The sequence below is a fragment of the Stegodyphus dumicola genome, chromosome 10 (assembly GCF_044657685.1).
Source record: "Stegodyphus dumicola isolate Sdum_Otavi_A_Nest chromosome 10, ASM4465768v1".
Classification (NCBI taxonomy): Eukaryota; Metazoa; Arthropoda; class Arachnida; order Araneae; family Eresidae; genus Stegodyphus; species Stegodyphus dumicola.
Genome location: NC_140777.1, coordinates 40,984,413 through 41,002,897, shown reverse-complemented (window position 1 = coordinate 41,002,897; position 18,485 = coordinate 40,984,413). Strand labels below are relative to the sequence as shown.

The 18,485-nt window shown below is 33.5% G+C and overlaps 1 protein-coding gene across 5 annotated transcripts in view; it reads right to left on the bottom strand.

Annotated features, from left to right (window-relative positions):
- Positions 1–18,485, bottom strand: part of LOC118201423 (uncharacterized) — a 204,816-nt gene that overhangs the window by 146,399 nt on the left and 39,932 nt on the right. The gene's annotated exons all lie outside the window — the stretch shown is intronic.

Below are 18,485 nucleotides of genomic sequence, written 5' to 3'. Positions count from 1 at the left end.
CACACACACACACACACAGACAGAGACGTGAAGCATATTATCGCTATGACTCAAAGTAACTACAATATCAGACAAAGGGTTAAATAAGCCTCTTATAAATAAGGCTTTTATTTAAAAAAAATATTTAAAACATAAAGGCATGTTCGAATTTAATTAAGGATTTCTGTTATTCTAAAAAACACAAAATGCATGTACAGAAAAAGCGGCTAATTTTACTTTAGTAATATGAATATTCAGAAAAAATATGAAATATATATGGTAAAGGCCAGTTACAGAGCTAATGTGGCAGAAGTTTTAGAATTGTGTAACACACCGAACAACAAAATCTAGAAATGGCAAAACTTTCAGAATTTAGAGCTGGCATTAGAAGCATTGAAAAATGCCCTAGGCAACAGAATTTAGGATTCACAGAGATTGCATCAAGTGGAAAAATGCCTAGTGCAGCTATGTGTATGGTGGATTAAGACATGTTAGATTAATCTTTTAAATTGTAAGTTTCCAATTTCTTTTTTAAATAAAAAAACTCCTTTTCTATAATGCCTGCCCATGTGATAAGATTAGAAGCATTTTTGATATTTTCCATGCTTGTGTCTAGTGAAAAGTAGAGAAAATAAAGGGAAGATAAACATGTTAAGATTCTAGTATCAGAACTAAAACATTCAAATACAGTAAAAAGTCCGTAATCCGGACTCGTCAGGACTTCGGCGATTTTGGATTAGGGGTTTTTCTGGATTACAGAGCATCAATTTAAATCTGGTAAGATAGCATGCATAAATTATACAATTAAAAATATTAAACCGTAATTTATGAAATAAAGAGCAATTATGGTCTAAAGGGTATCAAAATTTACCAAAAAAAAAAAAAAAAAAGCTTAATATTTATTTGTTTACTTTATTAAAGATTTTTTTTCAATGCAAGTCGTTTGCTTCGTTTTTTGTGCAAAACGCATTGTGCATGAAGAGAAATTATGACCTAAAGGGTATCATAATTTACAAAAAAAAAAAAAAAAAAAAAAAAAGCTTAATATTTATTTGTTTATTAAACACATTTCTTTCAATGTAAGTTGTTTAAGTTGCTTTGTTTTTTTGTGCTAAACGCACATGCATAAAGCATACAAAAAAAAGTTTGTGGCTTTGAGGTCCAGATTATAGATCATTCCGGATAATGTATGTCCGGATTACGGACTTTGTACTGTATCATGTTTTCATTGTTCTTCCAGATGTTCTCCATAACGTAAGAAACTCATTGCAAACTTTCTGTAAAATACATCCATTTTGTGTTGATACCATGGAGACAATTTTCATTTTGTCACATATTTCTCAAATCTTCTAGGATCGTGGCTCTATAAATCTTGCCTTCAAATCCTTCTAAACTTTCGAAGCTGCAATGTCTAAAATCCTAAAGAATTCTGTAACAGCAAAAGGTCAGAAATAATTTGGAAAAAAAGGGGGAGGGTAAAAGTGCAAAATGAATTTTATAGAGAAAACTGATGCATATTCTAAGAATTCTAAATACTCTGAAACAATTACATGGGAAAAACTCTTACTATGAAAAAATTAAAAAGAAGACATTTTTAATTAATTACATAACTAATTTTGCTTTTGCTAAGAGCTGTTTTGTAAATTGTGCTTTATAGCATTATACCTTGTTTATTTTCAGATTCAAAATATTGCGTAATAAGTTGCCAAAATGAAATTTTATAATATGACAGCAAAGAATAAAAATGTTTTATTTTAATGTTATTTTTTAAATATAATTTCAATATATTGCCAATATTTAATGAAATTTATCAATATTACGATGTTTAAAAAAAAATTGTCAAAAAATTCTCAGATCTCAGAATTAAAAATTTTCTACAGCAACTGATCTTAAAATCACCAAAATATTGATAAGTTGCGAAATTTAGAACCGCTTAATATAAGAATTCACATCCCCAAAAGCGAAAAATTGTTTAAGAGTTCTTTATCAGAAAAAATTAATTTCACTATGCTTATGTTTCACTTCTTGCTTAGAACCTCGAGTATTACATCATTTATATTAGAAATAAAAACAAATTATAACCTCCAAAATGCTAATTCACACTCAAAATGGCAATCGTAACATTAGTCACATTAGACGTAACATTAGACAGAAATTTCAGATAATTAAAATTAAGGATCTTCTCCTGATTTTGTCCAAAGTTAAGGACTTTTAAGGATTGTACGAACCCTGTTAGAACAAAATGGGAGGGAGCTATTAATTTTCCTCCTCCCCCCAATAAGTTTTAATTTACACTGCGCTGCCATTGGTGAACAGCTAATAAAAGAACAACTGTAGTGAATGGAAGTGCCATGCTATAACTCTGTGTAAACCACTTTGAGCTGTAAATGCTATGCTTGTAATTTTTACATTATGTTTAAAAGAAAATACTTTAAAGATCCTTCTGTCGAGTGTTTATATGTTTGAAATACATAAATGAACCTTCCTGCTATAAACCGGCAGCTCAATTATGGGGCCAAAAATCCCCATATAAATCATAAAATTCAAAAATGATGATGATCGAGAGTCTATGGATATGTTGTAGATAAGTAAAATTTAACGTTTGATGATTTCTAATTAAATTCGGAACTAAAAGAAAAGGTAAGAATTCTGGTCTCACTTTTCTGGTTTGCCTTGAACAAATTTTGTTTTGCCGCGTTGACACATGCACATAGGCGTTTACGCGTGCGCGTAAGACCTTTTACGACTGCGCATATGAGTGTGTGCAAGTGCAGAATACGTTTTCGCGTGCACGTTTTATGTATAATGGACGTATAAGCTAAAATTATCTAATTATCTATTTCAGTTAATGTTGATGATTGTGTTGTTCCTTAATCTTCGAATTTGATCTGGCTTATTATTTTTTGCAGACTGTTAGAGAAGCTTTATAAAAGTAAGCTTGAACTTTCGATTATACCAAAAAGAATTTCCGATATATATTTGTTAATATGTAAAGGATCTAAAGCGAAAGTATGTTTTGAAATTCGAAATCTGTTTATCAATTTCACGCTGCTCGGCGGGGGGAACGCCGCAGCGGGCGCGTAATGAATTGGAAGTTGATCTGTCAACACTATCCTTATCTTCAGGGCAGATGTTTTTATTTTATTTGGCTTATAATTCCTTACCAAATTAGTATTTCATCTCGATGTACTCCGTCTTTGATATGATTTAAAACAAGTTCCTCGTCATTATAATTCGCTTCCGATAGCGAAGAAAGTGACAGAGGTTAGTGAAAACGAAAAAATTTCGATTGACAAATTAGTCGGTGTTCTCGAGACAGCAATTATAGGACTTGAACAGCGGAACTTTGTAACTGAACAAGAAATTATGTCTGTTTAATACAATTAAAGAGAAAGTATTATCACATGAAACGAAGCAAAACTTAAACAACTTACATTGAAAGAAATGTTTAATAAAGTAAACAAATAAATATTAAGCTTTTTCTTTTTGCAAATTTTGATACCCTTTAGATCATAATTGTTCTTTATTTCATAAATTACGGTTTCATATTTTTAATTTTAGAATTTCTGCATGCCATCTTACGAGATTTAAACTGATGATCTATAATCCGGAAAAATCGATAATCCGGAATCGCCGAAGTCCCGACGAGTCCGGATTAACGACTTTTGACTGTATAAGAATTCTGGTCACACTGGCCTAATTTCATTTTCACTGATCATTTGAATCAGTTAAATGCGCCATTGAATTTGAATTCTTTTATATTAAGTGTGATCATCCTGATCTTATCTTAAGAGTTCCGTTGCATACGAGCTCCTTTAGTACCGAAGGATAAATTTTGAAGTACTGCTGAAATTTAAATCAGGAATTTTGTGAGTGCATATGCTACTTTGGATATTTTAGGAAAATAATATTTGAATTTGTTGGAAAATATAGCTTATTTTTAAACCTTTTACTGCATCATCTCTCCTCCTTGAAGTATTTATTTAGTTTAGTCCTTATTTTAATGTAATATAGTAGTTACTTCTACTTCTTTTTCTTGCTGCCACTGTTTGCATTGAGAACGGACTGTTTCAACCTAATTGAGATGCAAAAACGAAACATGATGTTACGTCATCTGAAAAGCCGATTCGTGCCGATAGCTGATTGGTTGCCGTGAGATGACGTCATTCCTACTTTGCTATAAGTATCTCAGGTTGCTCTGGCTCAACCCTTCTAGTTCCTGGTTTCCTGGCAAGTGAGTGAGCGGTTTCCAGCCCCTTCAAAAGGATGCATGCAGTCCGGTGAATAAAAATGCCTTGATTCCGGTTTGCGAGATGATGGTTCCAGAGGCTACCATTCGAGTGACTGCCGTGGGTGGCATCCATGTTCTTCAATGAAGGCGGAATTAAAAATACGTGAACGGCGATTCCTTGTGCAAACGGAGTTAGGCCGGTTTTAAGTGTTTTCAAGAACTTCATTTAAATTTTCAGGTGTTTTTCTTGACTATTGATCATGAACTTATTAAATGTGTAGCCAGCTTTATTTTTAGGCCGCATAATTACTGTTTAGGGCATTTTTGTTTGTATAGAATGCCAGTGTTTTGGAGACCAGGTAAAAATATTGTTTGATGAATGATGATTATATTATATTTTTCCTAAGACTCTAATGTTGTTGACATTTATTTTCTGTGTTTTTATTCTTTATTATATTGTTAATAAATTGGTTAAGTTCAAAATCTTTTATTGTCTTCAATGTCTGCACAACATATCTCAGGGAGCTTTCATTGCTACTACTGCTAAATGTTTAATTTCTTTAAACTTTGCTTTAGCATCATTTTGGTTATGGGCCACCAGCTCCTGAGTTATTTTTAGTGCAGACTTTTGAAGTTTAAAGTTAATTTAGGACTTAAGAGATTGGGGGCGGTTTTTGTTAAAATTCAAATATGGCTACTGTTAGTGTCATGCATAATATTGCTAAACTTGATGCATGTAATTATTTTACATGGTCTAAAGATATGAAGTTTGTCTTAAATGAAAAAAATGCATGGCTTTTGGTTAAAGGTATTGAAAAATGTCCTGATTTAAATGATGTTAAGGGTATTACAAAAGAAATTATTGCCGACTATGAAAATAGAAGTCGATTGCCATTATCGTTAATTTATATGAATGTAAGCCCTGAATATAGAAATTTGATATGTGAAATTGATGACCCGGTAGTGGCATGGAACATGCTTGCCAAATATTTCCAGCCAGATTATCGGTCAAGACATATGTCCCTGTTTTCAGAGTTCTTAAATTGCAAAATCAAGCCAAATGAAAGTATTAGTTTCTTTTCTTCTAGATTAAAACGCGTAACTGAACAGTTAGCTGATATTAATCAGGCTGTAAGAGACGTATATATATGTTTCCAGTTTCTTAGGTTCCTTCCAGATAAATTTGATCAAGTAGTTCAGAATATTTTGAGGTGGCCAGATGAAAAGTTCATTTTTAAAAATGTTGAACTTGAAATTCTAGCAGAGGAAACGCGTCTTAATTTAAGAGAGATAGATAGGGAAAACTCCAATAAGACTATAGAAGTTCAAAGTACTCACTGTGAACCCAAATTTAAGCAGATTAAAGGGCTCAAGTGTTATAAATGTGGTCGTCCAGGTCATATTCAAAAATACTGTAGAATGAGAGGTAATTTTTCCAGATCACCCTCACCTGCTTCTTCTGTTTCCTCAGCTGTATCTAGTAGTAATAAAACATCTTCTAAGTGTAAGAATAAACCCAAGTTGAGTAAAAGTAAAAATAATTCCCATGCACAGTCCCATTTTATAGCTCAAGCCAATGTTAACAATGTGGAAGAAAATGACGATAGTTGGATTTTTGATACGGCTGCATCTCATCATTTTTGTAAAAATCGTGAATTGTTTGATACTTTTTCTTCTGTGAAAAATGAGACTATGCTAGTAGCTATTGATGGGGTAACTTTTCCAATTCATGGGAAGGGTACTGTTAAAATGAAATTTGGGGATACGATTATTTTGCTTAAAGATGTGTTATATTCACCTGAACTGAGACAAAATTTAATATCTGGACCTAGGGTGGATATCAATGAAGCAAGATTTTATGGTAAAAATGGGCAAATTAAAGTTACTGATGATGAGAATTCAACTTTGTACAAAGCTAAGTTGATAGGAAGTAATTATCATGTGTTCCCGAAAATAATCAAAAAGGGGGGCAAATCTGTAAAATTTGAGGCATCCACAGTTCAGCATAATAATAGTGAATTATGGCATGGTCGGTTTGGTCATATAAATTATGATACTATTGTCAGGACTAGTAAGAGACATTCAGCTCGAGGTCTTCCTGTGTTAAAGCACTCACCTAATTTGTTTTGTGAACATTGCCAAATCAATAAGCAAAGACGAATCTCCTATAGACCCTTAGAAGGTATTAAAGTAAAGAGACCGCTTGAAAGGGTTTTCTCTGATATATGGGGACCTATTAACATTCCAGTTAGGAATGGTGAACGTTATTTCGTTTCCTTTATTGACGAATATTCTCGTTACGTGGTAGTGTACCCCATTGTGGAGAAAAGTCAGGTGTTTGAAGTATTTGAAAGGCATATAGCACGTGCGGAAAGATCCTTGAACCTTAAGTTGAAATACTTTAGGACTGACAATGGGCGAGAATATGATAATGATCAATTCAGGTCATATTGTAATAAAAATGGTGTAAAGCACGAATTTACAGATGTCTACACTCCAGAACAGAATGGAGTTTGTGAGAGATTTAATCAAACAGCTCTCAATAATATACGTGCAATCTTGCACGATAGTGGAATGAGTTCCGAATTTTGGTCAGATGCAGTAATGTATTTTGCATATTCATTTAATAGAATCTGTCATAAGGGCCAAGATAGAACCCCATTTGAATTATACACTAAGCGGAAACCATTAGTACGTCATCTTAAGGCATTTGGAACGATTGCCTATGTGGGAATTCCAAAGGCTAAAAGAAATTCTAAACTTGATCCAAAGGCAACAAAGGGCCGATTGATTGGGTACAGTGTACGAACAAAAGGGTACAAGATTTGGTTGGAAAATGAGCAAAAGGTAGTAGAAACCCTAAATGCTACTTTTAAAGAGTCGATTGGAATGCAGAAAAATGGCAGTGGAGCTACACTGGGCACCCTTCCTGATTTGGAATCTGAAGAAAGGGTAGAGTTCCAATCTACTGACACTCCAGTTGGCTATTTTCCTGAAATAGAGGAAAGAACCGATACCAATGTACCTTCTTCTACAATTGGCACTGATACTCAATCTACATTGAGACAAGTAACTTGGCTTCGTAAACCTGTTCCAAGGCCAGACGGCACTCGTACGGATGTGTATTATTTTGAGAGGGGGTCTAATCAAAGACTACGATCACCAAATGATGTAGAAAGATATTGCACTGAACATAATATTCAGTATGATCCTACCTTGTTTGATTTCAAGGGAAGCAATACTTATAGTGGTGAAATCGACCCAACTGGTACTCCTTCAATGTTGTATACCAGAGATAGCTGACTAGATGTTTCAATTCCAAACACTTATAACCAGGCAATGAAATCTGCAGAAAAGCTTAAATGGATAGAGGCAATGGAAGAGGAAATGGCCAACATGCGAAAGCATAAGGTATGGCATCTTGTTCCACTTCCTAAAGACAAGACTCCACTAGGTTGCAGGTGGATTTTCAACATTAAACGTGACGAATTTGGAAACATTGTTCGTTTTAAAGCTCGTTTAGTGGTTCAGGGTTATCGGCAAATTAAATATGATACCTATGATGAAACCTACTCTCCTGTAGTCAACTTTTCAGTGATAAGGCTCTTTTTCTCCCTTTTAGTTGCACACCTTGGATGGGCAAATATACAATGTGACGTGAAAAGTGCCTATCTCTATGCTCCGTTATCAGAGGAAATTTACATGTCCCAACCTCAGGGTTTTGTGGAGCAAGATAAAGAAACTTTTGTGTGTCGCTTAGATAGAGCCTTGTATGGTTTGCATCAGAGTGGCCGATTATGGTACTACGAGTTGGATAGAACACTATGTAACCTAGGGTTTATCAAGTTTGAGTGGTGTAATTGTGTCTATCGTTTTAAAGATTTTGTCATTCTGTTGGTTTATGTTGATGATATAGTTGTGTTTGGGAAAAGTGAAGTTCAGGCCAAAAGGATATTAAAAGTCCTGAGTTCACATTTTGATTTGAAAATTTTAGGTAAAACAAGAAAGCTTCTAGGTGTGGAGTTTGAATATGAGAACAATAGTGTTTTAATTCATCAGCAATTATATATAGAAGACATAGTTGATCGATTTAAGTCTTTCAAAATACAAATTACTTCCCTTCCAATAGTTAAAGGTGTGAAATACTCAAAGTCTCAAAGTCCCAGTACACAAGAAGAAACGACTGAAATGATGAATTATCCTTATAGAAATGTTTTGGGATGTCTCTCGTTTCTTTGCAATCGTACTCGTCCGGATATAGCTTATGCTGTTAATATATTTTCTCAGTTCCAAAGCAATCTTGGTAAGTTTCACTGGGAAGGATTACTTAAACTTTTAGGGTACATTTCCAATACCAGACAGCACAAACTCAAGCTGGTATGCAAGGAACTGAAGCTCAATATATATTCAGATTCGGATTTTGCTTCAAGCAGGGATGATATGGTGTCTATTGGTGGACAAATAGCTTTGTTGGGAGAATCACCTGTATCTTGGCATACATTTAAAGAAAGGGGAGTGAGTTTATCTACTATGGAGGCTGAATTTATCTCCATGACTGAATCAGCAAAAGAATTAGTTTGGTTTAAAAACATTTTGGATGAATGCATTGAGTTTAAAATTGCAAGTAACTATGTTTCGAGGCCAATATTGTTTGCTGATAACATGGCTGCTATATGTTTTACAAAATCACCCATTGAAAACTCAAGGACAAAACATATAGATGTGAAACTATTTTTCATTCGTGATCTATTGAACAGGGAAATTTTTGATTTAAAATATGTCCCAAGTAAAGATAATCTGGCTGATCCCATGACAAAACCGCTGACTAAGCATAACCTGGTAACATTTTGTGAAACAATTTTCTTATGAAATTTGTTTTTGTGTGTATTTAAATTAAGAGTTTTGTTAATTTGAAAAATATGTTATAAGTCATATATGATGGATATTAGGTAAATGTAAAATTGTATAGTGTAGAATGTTGTATGAGTGACCAGGGCCCTGGGTAAAAGTATTGAGCGTGTGATCATATATATGTCTTTGTATTGTTTTGTAACATGTTGGACTTTCTTGCTACGGTAAAATTTTTGAATAATGGGATAAGATTTTCCCAAAGAAAAATTTTCTTAAAAATTTCTGAATGAAATTGTGATATTTATTTATTCTTGTTTTGAATTTTGTAAAGATACTGGCATTCGGTTTTTATTTCAGGTCGGAGATGATGATGTGGGGGGCATTTGTTGGAAAATATAGCTTATTTTTAAACCTTTTACTGCATCATCTCTCCTCCTTGAAATATTTATTTAGTTTAGTCCTTATTTTAATGTAATATAGTAGTTACTTCTACTTCTTTTTCTTGCTGCCTCTGTTTGCATTGAGAACGGACTGTTTCAACCTAATTGAGATGCAAAAACGAAACATGATGTTACGTCATCTGAAAAGCCGATTCGTGCTGATAGCTGATTGGTTGCCGTGAGATGACGTCATTCCTACTTCTGCTATAAGTATCTCGCGTTGCTCTGGCTCAACCCTTCTAGTTCCTGGTTTCCCGGCAAGTGAGTGAGAGGTTTCCAGCCCCTTCAAAAGGATGCATGCAGTCTGGTGAATAAAAATGCCTTGATTCCGGTTTGCGAGATGATGGTTCCAGAAGCTACCATTTGAGTGAAGCTACCATGGGTGGCATCCATGTTCTTCAACGAAGGCGGAATTAAAAATACGTGAACGGCGATTCCTTGTGCAAACGGAGTTAGGCCAGTTTTAAGTGTTTTCAAGAACTTCATTTAAATTTTCAGGTGTTTTTCTTGACCATTGATCATGAACTTATTAAATGTGTAGCCAGCTTTATTTTTAGGCCGCATAATTACTGTTTAGGGCATTTTTGTTTGTATAGAATGCCAGTGTTTTGGAGACCAGGTAAAAATATTGTTTGATGAATGATGATTATATTATATTTTTCCTAAGACTCTAATATTGTTGACATTTATTTTCTGTGTTTTTATTCTTTATTATATTGTTAATAAATTGGTTAAGTTCAAAATCTTTTATTGTCTTCAATGTCTGCACAACATATCTCAGGGAGCTTTCATTGCTACTACTGCTAAATGTTTAATTTCTTTAAACTTTAAACTTTGCTTTAGCATCAGAATGAATATTTTGTATAAAGTTCAAGTATTTTATTCCATACAAGTTTTGATATGAAGCAGTGGGGGGGGGATATCAAATATAATAAAAAAATTAATGATTCTTAGTTTTGTTTTGAAAACAGAACAACAGAAAAAGTACTATAGAAATATAGTCAAGTAGCTACATTTTGCACTAATGCAAATTACTGAAAGTATTCCGCAATAATTTATGGTCTGAGAACGGTATTTTATATGTCATTTCAGAAAATCAAATGAAAGTGTGGTAAAATGATTCATTATTTTGTTTTACATTTTGTTTTTGATTATGTCTGTTTGATGTGTGCTAAATCCATGTAAAAATATTTTAAACCCTATATTATGTTGGCATACTAAAAGTCGCAGCTGTACATTTTGAGGAAATTTATCAAATTTCATTTAAACATTGCATACTTAACGAAAGGGTAGAAACAGCATTTAATTGAATTAGCAGAGACACTAGGTGTTGTGATACAGGAAAATTTTAGAATTCATGAGCAAAGTAATGCTGTTATTATTAATCCCATGTATATTGCAGAGTTTACAAATGAGTGTTTGAACTGTATCATAAATGATAGGAAAGATATGGAAACAGAACTGCTGACAGAGAGAGAAAGATCATAAATGGTTGTTTGAATTGGAGAAATTTAAATTACAACCTAGAATCAATTGGTAACAGAGCAGTGTCTGCAACGATATCTTCTTCTGTAGATGCAGAAATGCCCGAGTTACTGAACAATTCCTAATTTTGATCCTAAAACAGCATTAGTTTATTTCTGCATTTGTTTGAAAGGCAATTACCCTTCTGAGGATACAAATTACAAAATGGATGTTGGTCTTCTCACAATCGATAAAGACTAATTACAAAAGAATTTTCTGATGATGCTTAAGGGTGATAAGAAAATTAAACAAATTCTCTTAACCCCTTGAGGACCAGCACGCAAAGAACGAAGTGCAGCCACGGGATCGAACTCCAATAAAATGGAACATCGGCACTGGCCCACACATTTTCAGCAGTTAAGCCAATTTTTACAAAAAAAAAAAAGTCATATAAAAACAGCATTTTAATAAAATGACCTCAATTTTTGAAGGTACGTACTTAATATACTAATTATTAATATATATTAATATAAAGAATATCACATTAATAGAAATGAATGAAACATACGAAATACTAAAATTAAAACTATAAGCATGAAAAAGAAATACTATACGAATGAAAACAAAATTACAAATAGGAAATGTGAAAGAAAATTAAGCAATAATTATCTGCAGGTAATTAAATTTCAATTTAATAATTCTGCTGCGCATGAAGTAATTCAAAACGAGAATTCAAAACAAGAGAATGACAGCTTTTTTCGCCAAGCTTATGCCAAACAAGTAAGATGTGTCACGCATCGCATCGGAAAAGCTGATATCTTTCCTCTGTAATAATGCTATAAAGTTACTTTTTAATTAACCAAGAAAGTCAATGTTGAGTTTTAAAATAAATATAAAAAAGGCCAACTGGTCTGAGGTTTTCCTTCACGAAAGTTCGGTGATGTTACACCCACTATATTCAAACTAGATGCGTATCCCACATTCTAATAATGAAAAATCCAAATAATAAAAACGAAGACAAAAAAATAAATAAATAAACACACCGGTGTCTCTTTAACTTAAAGAGCTGTGATTCCCAGTTTGTTTACATCACTAAATTTATCAAAACCAGAAGCACAGAACAAAAACTGATGCCCATATATGAAGGCCAAAAGCCACGACTTAACCGATGTGAAAACCATTACTAATTAAAACCATTTACTGGAATTTAAAAACTCAAAAAGTCATTCCATTTTCAAGTTATGTATACGCGATGCTGAGCTCAAGGGATTGATCAGAATTCTTCGCGTATCAGACGCTAGGATGGTAAGAGTGGATCATTGCGTCTTGCATACGCAACACTGGTCCTGAACGGGTTAAAGCACTTCAGACAACTGTTTTCCAAACACAAGGGAAAAAAACCACAAAACACTTGGAGACATTTTTATTTTGACTTACAAAACTATTTCAATAAGTAGCTTAAAGAATCAAAAGTCACGACGTTTGAGCAATTAAAAAATTTGATTCTGGCAGATCAGATTATGAAGAACATTTTTTTGGATTACTGGAGTGAGTGGAACAACCCACTTCAGCTAGCTGACAAAACACCCAAGTGGATATTGAAAGACAAGCATTCCAAATAATTTTATTTGGATTACATACAGCAAAAGATAACAGAACACTTTTAGGAACTGAGTTTTTTACGCAGTGTTGAAATTGTTTTAGACCTTCCAAATAATGCACGAAATTTCCATGACAACCCTAAGCAGAAATTTAACTTTAGTGATGACATTTTCAAAACACCCAAGCGTCCAGAAAGCAATGCAGAATTCAATACGTTCTGATTAAGAGAAAAATGAAGGAAGCCTGAAAACTAAAGGGAAAATTCTATTCTCTGTTAACCCTTTGCAGCACAGTGTGCCCTGTCAGGACACACCTAAAAATTTTCTTCTGTACGTACAGAAAAATTTAATGAAAAAGGATTTATAGGTTACTCTGCTAAAAAGTTACTCTGGTTACTAAAAAGGATTTATAGGTTAATGAAAAAGGATTTATAGTAGATGGCAGCTCAACGCAAACCAACCCATATATTTTAGCCATCTTAGTTTTTTAAGACCCTCATTTTTCAAAGAAATCTTCCACATTTTTTTAGGGTATAAAAAGGAATTGCTTGAAAAAAAAAATTCTATGTCTTTTTTTTTTTTTTTTTTTTTTTTCTGTATGCTAATCTTCTCATTCTACATTAGTTTTAAAATTTTACCTTGAAATCTTGCTTAAAATCAAACGGCAAACCCCAGGTGTGCTCAGACAGAGACAATTTTATAGAAGATAAGTTGTCATGCCCTGTGTTCAACCATGTGAAGTTTGTACAATAACCATTGAAAATTTTCTCATTGGACCAGACAAGATTATATAATGAATCAAAGAGTTTTGCATTGTTATTATGCAGAATCTGAATCAGAGGAAACTCAACTAGTAGTATCAATACATGGAAGAGAAAGAATTCTGAAATAATATCACAAATATTATATAATTCTGAATAATATCAAAGAATATCAATATATATAATTCTGAATAATATCAAAAGGTCTTCATATGATATATATTGTCTCAGAGGCTAATCAATGATAACGGAACACAGTTTGTTAATGCTGTCATGCAGCAAGCATGTTTTCTTCTTAACCCTGACCAAGTGTTCACTCCAGTTTTAAAATTAATTCTGATAACCACCTTAGTGTTTGTTCTCAAATTATACCAAAAACTGGAAGAATTGGACCACAAATTTAATCTGAATTTTTTTTTTCAAAGTTAGGCTTATTAGCAGGGCAAATTGCTCATCCCCACAAGACCGTGCATTTTGTTAGTGTGCTGTCCCCAAAGAAAGATTCTGTCATTGAGGCATGCTATATAAAAGGGTTAAATATGGAAGTTTATATTCCATGGTTTTTTGGGGTCATTCAATTCACAATCAATTTCACTATGTGACCAGAATTTGTAATTTGGTTTTTCCTGCAAAAGGAGTACAATGCAGATGGGTTGTTAAATGTCCTGAGGATAGAAAAAGTGCACTGCACGCTTAATGAAAGCACACAGACATTAAATATCTTGGTGACAGAAAATTTACACACATTAGTGGAAACCATTCTGGATGTGTTAAAGCCATAGCATGTACAGGTTCATAGCTTCACTTATAGAGAGGTTAGTTATTTCCCAGCAGGAACAGAAAAAAAAAAAGAAAAAAAAATCTATGCACTCCCTGGAACTCAAACTCCATGCTTTTCGACTGCTAACTGGAAGTGCTTTGCATTGCATCACAAAGGCATGCAGTTAAAGAGAGAGAAAAACCTTAAACTTTCATTACTATTATTCCTTTTCTCCTTCTAGGAACTGCATAGTTGTGCATTCCAAACTGTTCCTGTTCCGTGCAAGGGTATTGGTATTATACAGAAGGGATGTCCAATCCAAGGCTGAATTGACAAAAATCATGGATGACCTTAATTACCAAAAACTGCAATATCAATTAAGATGGGCAAATGGAAGTACCGAACTTTACTTGAAAAAAAAAAAAAAAAACTAAGCGAAAGAAAGAGAGAAACAACTATCGCGCTGATTATGGCAAATGTAAAAAAAAAAAAAAAAAGACAGAAACAACTATCGTGCTGATTATGGCAAATACAAAATTATTCGACTGTTTAACAGATTATTATTGTTATAATTATTTACGCATCAATCATAAATGTTTATCTGTCATATTATTTATTATTAATAATAATAACTATAATAATTGCATTCCGCATTTTAGATTTCACCTAAAAAATTTATATATGGAATGTAGCTCATTGGAATAAGCGCATTTCCAAAGTGGCCCGCAAAGTCTTACAGATTGGACAAGCTTGATACACAGCATATTTTAAGATACAGCATTATCCCTCACTTATAAATGATACATGTCCTTCTTAATGTAAATTCATGCAAAAAGGGAATGATTTCTCCCACCACTGCCTTCTGCCAAGTAACTATTGTCATAACAGTATGAGGGGAAAAACATCTCATTAACTCTTTTGAGCATAAATGGCCTCCAAGATCTCCTAAGCCTTGAAAACCTTCAGAATTTTGGTCATGGGGCTACTTAAAATCTCATACGTACCGAGACTAACAAACACCACTACTAGGACATGCTGAAATGTAACATTTGCCATTACCATTCAGGAATTACAACTGAAATGTTCCTAAATGCTTTACAGAGAGTCATCTAACAGCAACACTTAAGAATAATGGCCATCACAAAAAATAATCATTTATTTATTCTGAATTATACTACACCATTTTAAAAATTGCTCATTGGGCTGAGAGCTCCTATAGGTGATAAATATATTATCAAAATAATTTTCCACTATTAAAATGACACGCTTTCTGGTAAATCTACAGTAATAAATAATTATATTATGTTGAATAAGTACATCGTTTAAATACTAAATAAAGCACACAAGTAATTACTCTACATACTAACAGCGTGACTACCAGTTATTATAATAGCATACCTGCCAACCTCTAAAGATAAAAATTCAGAAGATTTCTCCAAAATTCAGTAGAACACGAAGAATTAATATCATGCTTTGATATTAAAAAAAATAACAATTTATACAAATAGAAAAAAGAAAATTGTACTTACATTAGTAAATCTCAATAAAGTAGTAACTAAAAAATTTATTAGGAAACATAAAACAAGAACTTAATGTTACACAAAAAAATTATTGCAATGAATTTAGAGTGCATTTTTTGGCTTTAGCCAAAAATTCTTTGGAAAATTTCCTGTCATAACAATTAGTTTCCTCATAACATTTAGCAATTAAAATGTTTTCTAGACTTTTTGGTGAAATTGAAGAACGAAACATAGTTTTGTTTTTCTTTACATCACTGAAGACTCTCTCGCATTCAGCATTACTGTGTGGAATTACGAGAATAGCACATAAAACTCTTGCTAGTTTATCATATTTTGGTGTTCCATCAGCTCTTTTTATTCTTTTTATGGTACCAACGAGGACATCAAGTCTATCTTCTCTAGAACTGGCAAAGTCTTCAAACTGTGCAGCAGACAATGGGTTCTGTAGTTCATCTAAAGCATCATTATGGCATTCATTTTCTTTAATTGTTAACAAAAATGGAAATTTATCAATAAAAAAACGAATCTTTTCAAAAGATGAATTTCCAATTTGTTTCAAATTTGCCACTTCAGCATTTAAAAGAACTTCATTTTGCAAAGGAAACTTCCTTACAATGTAATCACACGCTGAGGAAAAGTACTTTCTAACACACTGAAAAAATTCTTTTTTCTCATGATCTTTCAAAGAATTTACAAGTATTTCCAATTATAAGATCATTGTCATCCTTTTGATTTGCCAAACTATTATAGGCAACACGAATCAACACATTGTTTTTCACAACGGACGGTTTTACAAACTTAGTATAAAATTCTTTCAAAAGATCATTAAGAATTTGGATAAGCAGGGGAGATTTTGGCGCCCACAAAGAAAAGTGTGGGAAAAGAAACAAGTTCAGCGCATTGGATTAGCTGGTTAAGCGGCGAGTTGGGAGAAACTGCAGGTTACTGGATTCGAAGTAGTCGGTAGTTGGCGATAAAACACGATGCAATTGGCAAAAATCGCTGAATTGGTGAAAAATTCTAAAATTTCGACAAAAATCACTAAAAACACTTGAAAAAGGAAAAAAGTCGTAAAAAATGGATTACGATCATAAAATCGTAAAGACAAACGCATTTTCGTAAAAATTACGAAAAATTCGTAAAAGTTGGCAGGTATGTAATAGCCATGTACAGTTAAGGTATTTCAATTTAAGCCTTTATTCATTATTCTGCTAACTGATATGCCTGAAAACAAACTGGTAATAACATATCATTAGTTTTTTCTTTTCCTTTTTTTTCCCCCTTTACCATAGTAAAATATTACATTCAGTTAGGCAGCTTGCCTTTCATTCTAATCAGAAACGAATGAATTTTAAACAGAACCAAGCTCTCATCAAATATCCACCTACATTTTTATTTCTTTAAATTCATCTTTAAAATATAAGGGATGTTAATTTTGAGTAAATACGGCATATACACGCTTTTGGTAAGTGACAAGTAATTTAAAAGAACAGCTGAAAGGAAATATTAAAACATAAAATAGACAACATATCATGCAACTTACTAAATAAAACCTTTTTTTTTTTTTTAGCCAACAAAAAGGCTGTAATTTTGTTGTAATAACCATCAAAACAAGTCGCCCACCAGCAGTCTGTCGTCAATGGCACATTGATTCCAGAGGAGAGCGGAAATTGCTAAGCGCTGTTCGCCATGACCGAAAAGCTACAACAGCCGAAATCACCACCAGCTGCAACATTGGCGACCAGACAGTGTTTCTCAACACACTATACAGTAGGAGGCCAAAGTATGTCCCTATACCGACGGCATGTCATCGCAGGCTGCATCTGCAATGGGCCAAGAAACATCAGAATTGGGCATCAGAAGAATGAAAGAAAGTTGTATGGTCCGACGAATCACATTTTCGGATTCATCATATTGACGGGAGATTGATTTTCAAACGAAACGCTGGCTTCAGAACACACAGTTGGACGGAGACAAGCCGGTGGTGGGATTCTTATGATGTGGGCAATGTTTTCATGGAGCATATTAGGATCCATAATCCCCATAGAACAATCCCTGATGGCTGTGCGTTACATGAACATCGTTGTACACCAGGTTTACTCATTCATGACAACAATATTTCCGGCGGAAGGATGGTGTTTACCAACACGATAATGCATTGTGTCATAAGGGTCAAATCGTCAGGGAGTGTTTCAAGGAACATTACAGTAACTTTCAATCCATGTCTTCGCTTCCAAATTGTCATGACATTAATCCAATAGGGCATTTGTGGTCCCACTAGGAAAACCAATTCGTGCTGCCACACTACCTCCTCACAATTTGCGAGAATTACAGGACCGGTTGGTGAGTACTTGGTACCAGTTACGTCAAACTACCTATCAGCAGCTTGTGGAGTCAACGCCACACCAAGTGCTGACAGTTTTGAGGGCCAAATAATGTATTCAGCTGCAATCAATTTAGTATAACACAAAATTGTAAGTCCCCCCTCCCTTGGCACGTCTATAGAAAAGGTAAAACAGAACTGAGGATTACAACTTTTAAGGAATGATAAAATATGGCAAAGTAAAAATTTTCATAATATAGTGGGTATGCAGAAGCACAGTAGCATGATGAACACGGACTGTGAAAAGTAGTTTTTAATCATGGATCAAATGATATACATACATCACAATAATGACAAAGTACACTTTGGAATATGGCCAACATAATGCATACTTCTCCAATAGCAATGCTAATTCTGGTAAAGTCTTTAAGAGAATAAATCTGCATCTCATACATAAGATCATATATGTACTGGAATTGCTGGTTGTTCCTCTGAACAAACAGTATTTATGGTTACACATCCATTATTAAAATGACTTTCAGTTTCCACATTCTT